The 16,864-nt window shown below is 45.0% G+C and overlaps 1 pseudogene; it reads left to right on the top strand.

Moving 5' to 3' along the window:
- The first annotated feature begins 12,174 nt into the window (after nt 1-12,174).
- LOC123433781 lies at nt 12,175-12,272 on the top strand (annotated as a pseudogene).
- Nucleotides 12,273-16,864: the final 4,592 nt, after the last annotated feature.

Here is a 16,864-nt window from a genome sequence, read left to right as displayed (position 1 = left end):
AACATTTCAGCACATATATAACATTTCAGCACAAATATGTTAGATTTAATGGGCTTGGCCCATCTACAAATTATGAAATCTCAAATTGAGCCCATGAATAAAATGGCAAGTGGTGGTGTGATGGTGCTAAAGTTTAGTCACATACCGCTAGTGGAGGAAGAGTGGACCTCTTTATATAGTGAGTTCTCCCCACCACTCTAAGTGTGTGTTGAGAAGAGAAAGGAGAGAACCACACACGCTCGCTCGCCTAGCCTCGCCGGGACGGGGCGGGGCGGCGCGTACGTGCGACATGCGCGTGAATGGTCCACCGAATTCTGGTCCGATGCCTTGCGGGGGCGCGGGTTCCTTTTGCCGTTTTATTTTCTATGTCTTGGCACACAAGTTGAGAATTTCTTGTCCGGTAAGTATATGACTTGGAAACCAAGTCGGTTTGAGACATGGTCGCGACACGGAACCGACCTTGGTCCTCCTATATATACGGCTTACCATGGTCGGCCAAAAAAATGACACCGAAAACATCTCGGGTTTTGCCTCGTCTCACTACTTGCGCCGCCATCGTGGTCTACCTCATCTCGAACGATGGCGTGCATCGACGTGAGAGAGAGCAGGTCTCCAGAACCGTTCGTCTTTGCGATCCTGCATTGAGAGAGGACGAATTAGGTTTTTGGGAAGTGCTTTGCGCGACTGCTCAAATTTGTCACCATGGCTCGTCTACCATCCAAGTCGGGCGGTGCTACTCATCGTCGTCTTCATCGCCATCAACAAAGGATCGTCACCAACATCATCGTCAACATAGTCTCTCCTGCTGCAACTAACAAACAGTATGTTACTCGTAATTTGTTTATGTTGATCGCTGTAGTTGCTGCTTCTTGCGCGGTGATGTTGGGCATGTTTAGTTGCTCTGCCGGATTGCTAGAGTATTGCATGCTACTTTCTGTTTTAGTCATGAATTATTTGCTGGAATTAATCATGAACTTGCCTAATCTTTCAACAATCCAAAAACCTAATTGTAGGCAATTTCCTGAGTTAACTATGGCTGGATTTGCTGATGCACTGATGCCGGATAAGTTTACGGGTGTGCACTTTAAGAGGTGGGAAGTGAGATCCATGCTCTGTCTTACTGCTGTGAAAGTTTTCCATTTTAGTCCTGGCATGCCAGAGGGAGCTTCTGATGAAGATCAGAGAAAGTTCCAGGAAGCCAACACTATGTTTGTGGGATGCGTTTTGAGTGTTCTTGTTGACCGTCTGTGTGATGTGTACATGCACATACACGATGGAAAGACACTGTGGGATGCACTGAAGGCTAATTCGGTGCTATAGATGCAGGCAGTGAGTTGTACATCATGAAGAATTTTCACGACTACAAGATGGTGAATAATCGTTCTGTGGTTGAACAAGCTCATGAGATACATTGTATTGTGAAGGAACTGGAACTCCTTAAGTGTGATCTACCCGATAAATTTGTGGCTGGGTGCATGATTGCAAAGTTGCCTCCTTCATGGAGAAACTTTGCCACTTCTCTGAAACATAAGAGACGGGAGATATCAGTTGAAAATCTGATTGCATCTCTTGATGTTGAAGATAAAGCTTGGGCTAAAGACACTACTGAGAAAGGAGGTGAGGTTTAACCTACCACCAACATGGTACAAAGGTTCCCACAGAACAAGAACAAAGGAAAGAACAAGCCTGTTTTCAACAAGCCTATAAAGACTACTACCTTCAAGAAGAAGAAGTTCAACAAGGCTGAGCTAGAGTGCTACGCCTGTGGGAAGCTCGGACACTTTTCCAAGGAACGCCTAGAACGTGCAGACCGCAGAGGGAAAACCAGCTCCAAGACATTCAACATGGGGACTGCTAGCAATACTGATGGGTATGGTAATTTACCTATTGTGCTTTCAGTATTTCAATCATCTTCATGGTGGATTGATTCAGGAGCTAACTTTTATGTGTGTGCTGAAGTCTCTTTGTTTACTTTTCATCAGGTCGCAAGGGGTTCTTTCGTCCTAATGGGAAATAGGTCGCATGCTTCTGTTCGTGGCATTGACACGGTGGATCTGAAGTTTACTTCGGGAAAGATCGTGCAATTAAGGAACGTGCAGCATGTCCCTATCATGAACAAGAATCTAGTTAGCGGCTCCCTTCTATGTCGAGATGGGTTTAAGGTAGTTTTAGAGTCAAATAAAGTAATGGTGTCGACATTTGGACAATTTATAGGCAAAGGCTATGAGTGCGGAGGCTTGTTCCACTTTTCCCTTTTAGATTTTTGCAATAAGTCAGTAAACCAAATTTGTGCTAGTATTAATGATGATACAAGTGTTTGGCATTCTCGTTTATGTCATATTAATTTTGGTTTAATGTCTCGGCTATCCAGTATAAGTTTAATTCCTAATTTCACACTTGCCAAAGGTTCTAAGTGTCATAGTTGTGTGCAATCGAAGCAACCTCGAAAGGCTCACACGGCTGCTGAAGAGAGAAACTTGGCACCTCTAGAACTCATACATTCTGATCTATGTGAGATGAATGGTGTGTTGACAAAAGGTGGAAAGAGATATTTCATGACTTTGATTGATGATGCGACTAAATTTTGCTATGTTTATTTGTTGCAAACTAAAGATGAAGCTCTCGATTATTTTAAGATCTATAAAGCTGAAGTTGAAAATCAACTAGAGAGAAAGATCAAGTGTCTCAGGTCAGATCGTAGTGGAGAATATTTCCCCAAAGTATTTGATGAATTTTGTGAGGAACATGGTATCATTCATGAGAGGACGCCTCCCTATTTGCCCCAATCAAACGGGATTGCCGAGAGGAAAAACCGCACGTTGACTGACTTGGTGAACGCCATGTTAGACACCGCTGGTTTATCTAAGGCACGGTGGGGAGGCTTTGTTGACTGTATGTCATGTTCTGAATAGAGTTCCTAACAAAAATAAATAGAAAACCCCTTATGAACAGTGGATTGGGAGAAAACCATCACTTTCTTATTTGCGCACTTGGGGATGTTTGGGAAAGGTCAATATTCCTATCCTCAAGAAACGCAAACTTGGACCAAAGACAGTGGATTGTGTTTTTCTGGGTTATGCTCAATGGAGCATTGCTTATAGATATTTAGTAGTTAAATATGAGGTTCCTGATATGCATATAGATACTATAATGGAATCTCGTGATGCAACATTTTTTGAGAATATGTTTCCTATGAAAGATATGCATAGCATTGCTAGATTTTCTTCTGAGTTAAATTCTAAATCTAGTACATTTGATGATTATATTGAACAAACACCCGAGGAAGTCCATGAGAAGGATAACGATGAAGCTCTTGTAAGGAGCAAGAGATGAAGGGTTGCAAAATCCTTTGGTGATGATTTCATCGTATACCTTATGGACGATACTCCCAAGTCTATTGAAGAGGCATATGCGTCTCCGAATGTAGATGATTGGAAATAACTTGTTCATAATGAGATGGACTCAATTCTTTCTAATGGAACATGGGAGTTAACTGAACGACCTTATGGTTGTAAACCCGTGGGTTGTAAATGGGTGTTCAAAAAGAAATTAAGGCCTGATGGTAATATTGATAAGTATAAGGCGCGACTTGTGGCCAAGGGCTACACTTAGAAAGAAGGCGAGGATTACTTTGACACCTATTCACCTGTTGCTAGAATGACCACCATTCGGGTGCTACTTTTCTTGGCTGCCTCTTATGGTCTCATCATTCATCAAATTGATGTAAAGACAACTTTCCTAAATGGAGAGTAGGAAGAGGAAATTTATATGAATCAGCTTGATGGGTTTGTGGTAAAAGGAGAAAATATAAAGGTGTGAAAGTTGCTAAAATCTTTGTATGGTCTGAAACAAGCACCTAAGCAATGGCATGAGAAGTTTGAAGGAACTTTGACTTTTGCGGGATTTGTCATTAATGAGCCTGATAGGTGTGTTTACTATCGCCATGGTGAAGGCAATAGTGTCATATTATGTTTGTATGTGGATGACATATTGATCTTTGGTACAAACATTGTTGCGATTAATGAGGCCAAGTCTTTCCTATCAAAGAGTTTTGACATGAAAGATCTGGGAGAAGTCGATGTGATCCTAAACATCAAACTTATTAAGGATAAGAGTGGTATTAATCTAACACAATCTCACTATGTTGAGAAGGTCTTGAGCCGTTTTGGCTTTATGGATAGCAAGCCTTCTCCAACACTTATGATCCCAGCATGACACTTAGAAAGAACAAGAAAGAAACGAGAGATCAATTAAGATACTCTCAAATTGTCGGTTCACTCATGTACCTAGCTAGCGCTAGAAGACATCTCTTTTGTTGTGAGCAAACTGAGTAGGTTCATGTCCAACCCGGGGCATGATCATTGGCATGAACTAGAAAGGGTCTTACACTATCTGAGAAGTACTATGAGTTATGGAATTCACTATTCAGGGCACCCCGCTGTGCTAGAAGGATAAAGTGATTCAAATTGGATCTCTGATGTTGATGTACTCTACGCTACAAGTGGGTATGTGTTTACTCATGGAGGTGGTGCGGTGTCATGGAGGTCTTGCAAGCAAACCATATTGACAAGGTCAACTATGGAAGCAGAACTAACTACTTTAGACACATCCATTGTAGAGGCGGAATGGCTGCATGAACTCTTGCGTGTGGTTGAAAAACCCGTACTGGCTATTCTTATGAATTGTGACAACCAAGCGGTTATCGCTAAAGTAAATAATTATAATGATAACACAAAGTCATCAAGACACATGAAGAGACGTTTGAAATCTGTCAGGAAATTGAGAAACTCCGGAGTAATAACTGTTACATATATTCAAACAGATAAAAACCTGGCAGATCCTTTTACAAAGGGACTATCACGAAATGTGATAGATATTGCATCGAGGGAGATGGGTATGGGACCCATAGACGTTACACCATAGTAGTAACCCAACCTTTGCGATCGGAGATCCCGTGAATTACGACGTGGGAAGAACAAGCTATTGGTTAACAGAGGAGAGTAATAAGTGTCCGTCTCTAAGTGAAGATGCAAAAATCTCAGAGCTATAAGGATTAAGTGTTGTAAGGCAGGTTGGCAACATGCCTTAATGTGATTCTATTGGCTATTATAGCAAAGATGTTGTCCTACAGAGAAATCTTGAAAGAACACACCTATATGAGCTCTGATTGTAAAACGTCGCAATGTAGGAGATTTGGGTAATCTCTAGTAAGCTCATGAAGAGACCAGGGAGTACGGCGTATATGCTCCAAACCGTGGGGTAGCCTACTAGCATCCAGGTACTGGTTAAGAATTTGAGTGAAACCTGTTCACACAAAGCTAGCAATTCAAGGCATAGTCCATTGTCAAGTTGTGGATGGATGTAGCTTAAAGTTCAAGACATAAGTTCAACTTAACAGTCTGTGTTGAAATACTGGTATATTAAACAATTGGAGAGAAAAGCCAAATCTCTAAATGGGTATTTGAGATCTGGTGGGGGATTGTTAGATTTATTGGTCTTGGCCCACCTACAAATTCTGAAATCTCATATTGAGCCCATGAATAAAATGGCAAGTGGTGGTGCTAAAGTTTAGTCCCATACCGCTAGTGGAGGAAGAGTTGGACCTCTTTATATATTGAGTTCTCCCCACCACTCTAAGTGTGTGTTGAGAAGAGAAAGGAGAGAACCACACGCGCGCGCTCGCTTTCCTCCCTTGCCGGGCCGAGCCACGGAGGGGCGTACGTGCGACATGCACGTGAATGGTCCGCCGAATTCCGGTCCGATGCCTTGCGGGGGCGCGACTTCCTTTTGTCGTTTTATTTTTTATGTTTTGGCACACAAGTTGAGAATTTCTTGTCCGATAAGTATAGGACTTGAAAACCAAGTCGGTTTGAGACGTGGTCGTGACACGGAACCGACCTTGGTCCTCCTATATATACTGCTTACCGTGGCCGGCCAAAAAAATGACACCGAAAACATCTAGGGTTTTGCCTCGTCTCACTACTTGGACCCCATCGTAGTCTACCTCATCTCGAACACCGCCGTGCATCGGCGTGCGAGAGAGCATGTCTCCGAAACTGTTCGTCTTTGCGATCCTGCACCGGGAGAGGACGAATTAGGTTTTTGGGAAGCGCTTTGCGCGACTGCTCAAATTCGTCACCACAGGTCGTCTACCATCCAAGTCGGGCGGTGCTACTCATTGTCGTCTTCATCGCCATCAACAAAGGATCGTCACCAACATCATCGTCAACACAGTCGCTCCTGTTGCAACTAACGAACAATACGCTACTCGTAACCTATTTATGTTGATCGTTGTGGTTGCTGCTTCTTGCGCGGTGACGTTGTGCGTGTTTAGTTGCTTTGCCGGATTGCTAGAGTATTGCATGCTACTTTCTATTTTAGTCATGAATTATTTACTGGAATTAATCATGAACTTGCCTAATCTTCCAACAAAATATACAATACTCCTCACATATATAAAATTTCAGCATGTATATTTCAGCATTTCAGCACATATATAACATTTCAGCACATATATTTCAACATTTGATCACATATGTGACATTTCAGCAAATGTACTCCAGCATTTCAGCATATAGACATATCTCATTTCAGCATTTGAACATAAATTTCAGCATTTCAGCACACACATAAGTTAGCACGGCTGTGGCTGGGTTGGACTGGCTGGGTCCCAGTTAGCTTAGTTTTTTTATCTAAGTCAATGGCACATGAAACCTACCTTATAGGCGGCGGGGATTCGATGCTCTCGGGTACGCGTGCACCCAAATTTAGTAATTCAAAAAAAGTTTGATATTTTCAAATCTTTTTTGGAATCAAACATGAGTAAATATTGTACTCATATAAAAATTTTGGACAAGAAATGATTCCTAATGGCCCCGATACAAAAAAGACAAGTTTATGACGACAATATAGCGTGTATAGTACTTGTATATAGCGATTTTTACCGAATCTTCGACCCACGATGCAACGGAAGTCATTCTTTGACGAATCTTATTATACGACTACAATACTTGATCATGTTTAATACCAAAAAAGATTTGAAATTTTTAGAATTACTAATTATTATTTTCATATAGGGTGCACTGGCACCGAGGTTCTCCTTTGTATTTTACCCTTAGAGGGTTATTACTATACGGGTTTGCGGGGTTGCGGTTATGATTATTGCCTTCCCATACTCGTATCCTTACCTATTTAGAGACCCATGGGTATTTTAATTTCCCATACCCTTACATAATAGGGTTTTTACCCGCTAGGTTTGCGGGTAACGGGTACCCATTGCCATGTTGAATCGTAGTGGTGTATGGATACATCCACTTGGCCGATGGAACGGTCTACAAAAGTCATGGATTAACATGTCAAATGGAAAAAAATGGTGATAGAAAAGCGATGACTTCTCTCACAATGCTTGTTGGTTGGACTACTTGAAACAAGATAATGCAAGAGTCTTTCTGAATAAGTTTAAGCCGCCAAACATAGCTCCTCATAACATCAGGAATGAGACAACCCAGGTACTTGGAGAGTTCAAACTTTTGGGCCAAATCATGCTAGTAGAGTAACAATCTTGTTGTAATAATTTTAATTTTAATTTTACGAACTCTTATCATTCTCCTTCTTAATTAAGGGGTGAGGTAAATTTTATGTATCCACTTAAAAATATATAAGCAAATTCAGCAAACCTATCAAAAACTGCAAATGAAAAAATGTATCGGAAATTACATTCAACGGTCAGACTATCGAACATGGAGAACTACGGACTGAAGAGCTGAGTATACTGTCTCGAAGAGGTCATACAAACCTACCGTAACTTCTCATAAGACGTTTTATATACGCGAGCTGGACCTTCATAGCGGTGTGATTCATTTGAAAGCAAAACAAACAAACAAACTGTTGTCTTCGTGCACACAAAATCCTTAAGGCCTTGTTTGGTACTAGGGTTTTTGAGGAGATTGGTGGGGATAATCCCCACAGGGATTGGGTGAAACCCCAACCTTCACCAAATCCCTTCAAATCCCCATTTATCCCCAATCCAGTAGGTAGGGTTAGTGTATTGGGTGTTGAGAAAAATGCACTAGAATTTGGGGATTTGTGGGGAAACGTGGGGATGAAACATGTCAAATACACTCTCTACCTAATAATAAAGCGGCCATTGCTTCTGTTGGAAAACCCGTCATCTCTGTTTTGCAAAAACTCCCCTGCTATTTTGGCTATTCAACCCGCACTCCGGATGTAAGTTATTCGTACGCAACGCCCCCATCGCCCCAACCCACCGCGTCTGCCGCCTGATAGAAAACAGAGGTGGTGATCTCCGCTGGCCGGCATCCAGATCCCCGGCGACTGCGAGGTGGCGACGGACATGGTGTTTGTCGCTAGCACGGAGTAAGAGGAGGCGCGACACGCGGGGCTCCCGCTCCTCTATGTGTGCGTGTGGCGATGCAAGGAAACGGCGGGATCTCGTGCAGCCATCCGAGGTGGACTGGATCCGCGACGATAGGTGGGGCTTTGCGCTTGATGATGGGGGTAGTGCGGACGTCGAGCATCCGCAAAGGCATGCTGCAGAGCACATAGCGTGGAAAGAAAAGATTTTATGGAAGGAGAATCGGCATGAAGACAGAGCGAGTGGCGCCGGCGGATCTTTGCCTCGACTTATGCCGCGCAGCTACACGAGATGGACACATGCGGTCGTGCGACCTCTGGTGATTATATGGCGAGGTCACGTCGTCTGCCATGCGAGATTGGGGAGGAGTGAGAAGTCTTCACCGGCGGCAAGAGGTGTCGGAACAGGTGAGGCCGGTCTGACTTGCTCTCTCTTTTGTTTGTGTGCAAGTAGCACAAAGAAGCAGAAAGTCATTTGCCTCCTAAAAAACCAGTATGAACTAACCAATCTCTCTCCCTCTTTTGAACTAGCACTGAGGAGTACGACTCCAGCGGTTGTACTGACCACGGAGGAATTCATCTCCCATCTTTTGTGTTGTTATCTAAAATAGGTACAACTTGAAGAAATTCATGCTAAATATTGATGTAGAGCTTGGATGTTTGAACCACTAAAGTTATTATTGATGTAAAACTCGGATTAAACTTATAATTTCTAAGATCCCTATGTTACAGAAAGGAGAATCAAGATCATTAATTATATGTTGGATCAGATTGTTGATATTCTATTATGTGGTTATTTTCTTTTGTCACATTATATTATGCAGATTTCCATGGTACAGAGATTGCCATTGTGTAGCATCAACTACTCACTACTACTACTACTACTACTACTACTACTACTACTACTACTTAGATATTGATCTGCATCCTTGCCCTTTTATGATACATGTTTCAAAATAACAATTAATAATTATAGCTGAATTGTAATGGTAAAGGGAATAAGTTTGTCTATTTTAAATGGCTTGTGTTCTGCACGGGTTAGTAGGCACTTGGCGCAAGCAGAGCACACACAAACGTCCTTCTATTTTTTTAATTAGGCCTCACAAGTAGCTGGCAGCAGTTACAATCAGTGATGGTAGCATCATTATCAATTATCAAGTACATTTAATCTCAGTTAGTCATAAGCTTAATATTTTGTAAGTACTCTGCAATCTCCACGGAGGCAATGTACATAATCACAAAAAAAATCTTAATATCTCACAAATTTGCAGATTTTCTTTCAAATACTTGTAGGATTGATTTTCACAGAATTTGTTGCACACACGGCCAAACACAACTAGATTGCACCTTTAGTACCATAAGTATCAATTAATCTCAGTTACTCAGATGCTTAATATGTTGTGATGATGATGCAGATTGAAGGAGGTCATTGCTATGGTCAATGGAAACATTCTTGTGATTGAGGACAATAAGCTGACGGCAAGATGGCTCACGCTCACCACCATTAGAGAGGAGGAAACTATAGTCGTGTAGACTTCTTTGCTATCGCAACAGTTGATGCTGCAGTGCAGGCTATTCTTAAGAGAGAAAGTAATGGAGGTTCCTTTAGACTACTTTGGGGTGTTGTTGTTGGTTGTTCATTGTCGCTATTTATTACTGCTATGTGCTAGGTGTTGAGCAGAGAGACAGTGAGACTTACTGAGTTTCGTTGTGACTGATTCAATTAGTTTCATTAATGATTCTGCACATGTCAGGTGAGCTGCAAGCGTGTAGTTCATTTCTACCTTCTTTTGGTTCTCACTGCAGTTGACGCTTTTGATTTGCTCGTTCTATGTGTTTGTATTTCAGTTGTAAAGAAGTTCACATAGAGTTGTTGCTCAAGAAAAGAGGGATGCCCATCATCCGTGAGAAGCATATTATATTTTTTGTTGCTCTGAACTGTGGCTCAGTTCGCATATGTGGTATGATTTAGTTCTACAGTCCTTATGAGCTCAGCTACAGTTGTGGTACGCCCCGTTGCTAAGCTATTCAACCGATTCCTGGGGCACACGATGCGCGGGTGGGCTTCTTGCTTCTGTGCGTGGCGTGGGTGGACCTCTCTCTACCTATGGTAGTTATGGACCAAGTGACACGCAGGTGGGCTCCCTAGGAAAAGTTGATAAATATAGGTGCGATTCTACCTTCTCAAGTTTGTGAGGCGTCATTTTCAGTGCAACCTAAAAACAACTACACGGAAAAATCTATAAGAGAGTATATCTCCTCCCATTCACCCTATATATCAAGATAAAAATCTATAAGAAAAATATATCTCCCACACTACACAGCAAAAGCAACTTCAAAATGAGTGCTATTTTTAGCTCATGAGTAGCAGCCATCATGTCCATCTCAACAAATTAGTTTTAAAGTATCATACTTCAGCTTGATAATCACCTTATGATTGACCATGTTCGGATGTATTGTGAGCATGTCGACACCGTGATCATTGTTGGTAAGGGCGAAAAGGAAGATAAGTGACAACACATGTGAGGTGCTATGCTGGGATAGCATGGACCTATGAAGGAGTCTTGAGTCATGCTTATTGTTGTAGGAGCATACATTTTTCTTCCGTTGCAACGCACGGGCAATTTTCCTAGTAGAATCAAATGGTGTTATGGGATATGTGAGGATTTAAGGATTTGACCGGAATAATCCCCATTAATTCCCTAAAATACACTAGGCCTAAGTGAATCAAGAGCATTTCATAAGTTGAGAGACCAAAGGTCAAACGGAGTAACACCAACCGATATATGCAGTCCAAGAGGGTGCAAAATATCATGTGCGGCCCCACCAACATCACAGTAACAAGCAACAAGCGCCTCCGTTCCAAAAAAAGCAACACAAGCAACTTTGAAGGATATGGCGACAGAACATATGGCAGATAACGAGCAACATGGGTACCGTTGCGTCGGACAGGCCCCGACTATTCATCGTCCATGCCAGCAAAACAATCGAAAATGGCGAAGACCAACTGCGCCGCAACCGCTGTGACGCTGATGGCTGTTAAACATTGTATATCTCGGTGTTATATAAACCGAGATTGTTAGGCATGGGTGTGTGTTTATCTCTATTGTAAACGTGTTGGGTTGTTAGGATTAGATCTCCTCTTCTGCTTATATTCTTGGAGATCAATTCACCCCAACCAATCTGTAATCTCTTCATATATAAACACGGACGCGCCCATGCCGAAAGGCATACGCTTAAGCCTCAGTTTTTACATGGTATACAGAGCAAACTCTTCCCATCGCATCTACTAGCGCCATGTCGTCCTCCTCCTCTATCGCTATGGCTGTTCCCTCTCTTGCCTCGCTAGGTCACACCATGACAGAAAAACTCACCAGGGAAAAGTACCTAGTGTGGAAGACCCAGGTCATGCCACACATCAGGGCCACCGACATGGTTGGCTACCTGGACGGCACCATCAAGGAACCAACCCCGATCTTGACGACGGAGAAGGAGGTCTACGGCAAGAAGGTGATGGAGGAGGTGGCCAACCCGGAGCACATGATCTGGGTGACCCAAGACCAGCAGGTCCTCACCTTCCTCCTTGCCACCGTGACTTGAGAAGTTCTGCTCGAGGTGAACAATATCGACACTGCAGCAGCCGTTTGGGTGGCTGTTCTGCAGAGCTTCTCATCTCAATCTCGAGCCAAGATAAGTCAACTTCGTTCTCATATTGGTCACACCCGCAAGGGGGATCTTTCTGTTGCTGCATATTTTTGCAAGATGAAAACCATTGCTGATGAACTGGCGGCTGCTGGTAAGCCGCTTGACGAAGATGAGGTAGTCTCGCATATCTTGGAAGGTCTTGATGCAGATTACAATCCCTTCGTCTCTGCCATATCCATACGCGTGGATCAAGGGGTAGGCCTGAATGAGCTCTACTCCCTCCTGCTCTCGGTCGAAGCTGGCATCGACGCCCAGAGCACCTACACCAACTCCAGCGCCAATCTTGCCTCCAAGAGAGGCAACCGTGGTGGCTTCAGCCACCCATATGGTGGAAACTCCAAAGGGGGTGTCATCTCTCGCGGCAACAACAACTCTGGGGGCCGGGGCGCTCGTCCCAACAATACCTCCATCAACTCCGATGCTCGCCAGGGTGGAGAAGACATCATCACGTGCCAACTCTGCTAGCTTGAGGGCCACGGAGCTTGGCGCTGCAAGAAAAGGTATGCCGCAACTACAACAACAACTTCAAGCGCCAGACAGGAGGTGGAGGTGGTGGTGATCGTTCTGCAAACACTGCTACAAACTCCTATGGCGTAGATACCAATTGGTATGTTGACACCGGAGCCACGGATACTTGACAGGCGACCTTGAACGACTTGCAGTCCGTGATCGCTACACCGGCAACGAGCAAATCCACACTGCAAGTGGACAAGGTATGGATATTGCACATGTTGGTCATTCGGTTTTAACTACTCCCCAAGGCTCACTTAGGTTGAACAATATTCTTCATGTTCCATGTGCATCCAAAAATCTTCTTTCCGCATACCAACTTATGGAAGATAACCATGCTTACCTTGAACTTCACCCCCAATTCTTCTCTGACAAGGATCAGGACACACACAGAGTTCTCCTTCAAGGCAGGAGTAAGAGGAGCCTATTCCCTATCACGGGTCATCATGTGGCCCCTCAGCGACAAGTGCTTGGTGCAATCAAACCTTCCACGTCTCGATAGCACAAGCACCTAGGTCATCCTGCTTTTCCAGTGGTTCAACAAATTCTTCGCAATTTTAGTATTCTAGTGTCAAATAAAAAAGATCATCTCTTAGTTTGTGATGCATGTCAGATGGCTAAAAGCCATCAGCTACCATACCCTTGATCAACTAGTGAGTCCAAAGCTCCTTTAGAGCTTGTTTTTTCAGATGTTTGGAGCCCTCGGCCTCTTTCTGTCGGAAGACAGAAATTTTATGTGATTTTCATCGATGGTTTCAGCAAGTTTAGTTGGATTTATTTGCTTAAACATAAGTCTAATGTGTTTGAGAAATTCCGTCTCTTCCAGCAACATGTTGAACGTCTCTTTGATCGTAAACTCATTGCTATGCAAACAGATTGGGGTGGTGAATACCAAAAGCTTAATTCCTTTTTTGAGCGTATTGGGATCACTCATCATGTGTCTTGTCCCCATGATCATCAACAGAACAGTTCCACAGAGCGCAAACAGTGACACATTCTCGAAGTCGGGTTATCCCTTCTTGCACATGCATCCATGCCCTTAAAATTCTGGGATGAGGCATTCCTCATTGCCGTATATCTTATTAATCGCACACCCAACCGTGTTATCAAAAATCAATCTCCACTAGAACGGCTTTTTGATACTAAACCCAACTACAATTTTCTCCACATTTTTGGGTGTGCTCTTTGGCCTAATCTTCGTCCTTTCAACAAACATAAACTTGAACTTTGCTTCAAACAATGTGCATTTTTAGGTTGCAGTACTCTTCACAAGGGTTACAAGTACCTAGATATTTCCTCTGGACGTGTCTATATTTCCCGGGATGTTGTTTTTGATGAACATGTTTTCCCTTTTGCTAGCCTCCACCCTAATGCCGGCGCACAACTTCGCAAGGAGCTAGTTCTCCTTCCCTCACATCTTCTACCATCCTCACTTCTTGTTTTGGGAGTAGTAGATGACCGCAATGATCACATGTCCATGTCTAATGATACCTTTGACCCTACGTCTCAAAGTGTGCAGGAACCAGGAGCTAGCACTGAAGAAACAGGTGAAAATTCGCGTCATTTTATGCAGGATCCGGATCCTGGTGCTCTAGCCATAGAAAATCCGGCCTCCACAGATCCCAAAACTGATCTGGGCGGGAAATCCGCGTCGGGATCGGTGGCGTCACGAGCTGCAGGAGAATCTGCCGCGGGATCTGCGCGGGCTGATTCGCATGGCTCCCTCGGTGTTGGGAACCGTGCGGGTGCGTCCCCGCCTGCCTCCCCGATCGGCCCCTCACGTGTGCACAGCCACGGTGCCAAGGCCCGCCTGCCGCGTGGTGCTTCACGTGCGGACAACAGCGGCTCTCCTCTGCCCGACAGCCCCCGCGCTCCAATCCCGAGGTGTCCCCTGGCGCCCCTCTGTCCGACAGACTGTCGCGCCCGTACCGCCTGGAAGCTCCCGCGCCAGGTTATGTTGTCTCTTCCCAACACGTGGCAGGTTCTGATTCGGTGGAATCTTTTGGTGCTGATTTGGTTATCCAAGATTCTCCTAGTACTGTTGTTTCTGCTGCATCTGATATTTCTCCTGTAGACAATCGCATTTAGCTCCAGGTTGCCCTCCCTACTCAACCACCTCCTGCTCGGACTCATACCAGGTCACAAAGCGGTGTTATTAAACCCAAAGAGTACACTGATGGGTGTATTCGATGGGGGTCTTTTTGTGCCACAGGTGAACCAGAAAACTTAAAGGAAGCAGTTGGTGATCCGAAGTGGAAAAAGTCAATGGACGAAGAGTTCAATGCCCTTATGGAGAACAAAACATGGCGTCTTGTTCCACCTATCAAAGGGAGCAATATCATTGAATGTAAATGGGTGTACAAGGTAAAACGCAAGTATGATGGGTCTATTGACAGGTATAAAGCTCGTTTAGTGGCCAAAGGTTTTAAGCAGAGATATGGAATTGATTATGAGGATACATTCAGTCCAGTAGTTAAAGCTGCTACTATACGAATAATTCTTTCAGTTGTTGTCTCTAGAAACTGGTGCATACGTCAGTTGGACGTGAAGAGCGCGTTTTTGCATGGTGTTCTAGAAGAGGAAGTCTTCATGAGGCAACCACCTGGGTATGAAGTTTTGGGCTCACCTCGTAAGGTTTGCAAACTTGACAAAGCACTATATGGACTAAAACAGGCACCTCGAGCTTGGTACTTGTCGTGGGTATAAGCCTGACAGTAGATGTGTAGGGTACGAATGAGATGGGCAGAGTCCGAGCTACGGCGAGGTTGTATGAGTTCAGGCCCCTCTGCGGTGGAGGTAATAGCCCTACGTCTCAGTGCTCTCGGAGCTTGTTGTCGAGTGTAATATGGAATACAATGATTTGCTAACCCCTCTACCAGTGGGGGAGGGCGGCTTATATAGAGTGCGCTGCCCTCCGCAACGGTTCCGGTACAGGGGTGGAGTAACGGGGGTTGAATGCGTACGTTACAGGTAACGCATGCCCTAAATGCTAATAAATGCACCCGGAAACGTACAGCAGTTTCCCTCCAGAGAGGTTACGATGTACCGAGTGTATCCAGTCGGTTAGCTTGGTATCCTCCGAATGCTAGTCTCCGACTGGATGGTTGAGAACCTGTTACCGACTGGATGATGGGGACCCCTTAATTCAGTCGGGACTGACTAGGGCCTTGCCCTTAGTGAGGGGTAGTCCTTGGGTAGGACCTATATGACAGGCCTATGACCCAACCCTTGGACTATGACCCCATCATTAGTCCCCGAATGGATTGGGGTTGAAACGACGAAGCAGTGCTTGAAGTCTGGATCCGACTGGAACAGATTCGGTTTGGGCGTTGCTTGCCTCGATCCATTTTAACTTTTTTGACCAACGATCCGAGTGGAAGTACTCGCGAAACAGACTGTCGGAAGCCGAGTGCTTCTGCGGCATCTTTTGACGCGACCGGTCAACTGACAACGGCGGATTTTCCGGGATCTTCAAATTTCGGTTTCCGCGCGTCCAACGGGGATGACGCCGGCACGCTCGAGTAGCGCCTGACGCCTCGATTCTCGCGCCTTCAACTCCTCCACTTATATCGCCGCGGCCGGTCGGGCGGATAAGGTTTCGGGGCCACCCGCCAGTGACCCGGTCGGAACCCTATTTAAATCTCGGCGGCAAGGCTTCTTCGTTACGCTCGCCGAATCTTTCGCTCTCGCCTGCTCCGTCTTCCTCGCCACCTCCAGCGCTCCTACACTCCTTCCTTCTCCTTCCTCCTGAGGGTTCGCCGTCGCCTCCATGACCAGGGGTCAGACCAGCAAGATGGAGGCGAGGAAGAAGAAGGGCAAGGCGGCGGCGCCTGCTCAGCGGCGACAACGGCCGATGCCGGCGGGGTGGATTCAAGGCAATTTCCTTCCCTCCACGGTGACGGAGGGGGATCTGCTGCAGCTGGTGGAGCACGGAATGCTCGTGCATAAGTCCTGGAGACTGCCGGCGGAGGACGAGGTCGAGCCAGCGCCTCGGGAGGGGGAGCGCGTCCTGCTCCTCAGCCATGTCCACCGAGGTTTTTCTTTGCCCCCGCATCCTTTCTTCAAGGGCATCATGAATCACTTCGGGGCCCAACTTCAGCATTTTCCTCCAAATGCCATCGCCCATCTTTCTGCCTTTATAGTTTTGTGCGAGTGTTTCATCGGCTGCCCTCCCCATTGGGGTTTGTTCAAACACATCTTTTCCGCTAGATCCCAAACCATCAAACGACTTAGCCAGTCGGATGATAAGAGGCATCTCCTCCAGCTCTGCGGGGGT

Source organism: Hordeum vulgare, chromosome 2H (genome assembly GCF_904849725.1).
Source record: "Hordeum vulgare subsp. vulgare chromosome 2H, MorexV3_pseudomolecules_assembly, whole genome shotgun sequence".
Classification (NCBI taxonomy): domain Eukaryota; kingdom Viridiplantae; phylum Streptophyta; class Magnoliopsida; order Poales; family Poaceae; genus Hordeum; species Hordeum vulgare.
This window is presented reverse-complemented; position numbering and strand designations above follow the sequence as displayed.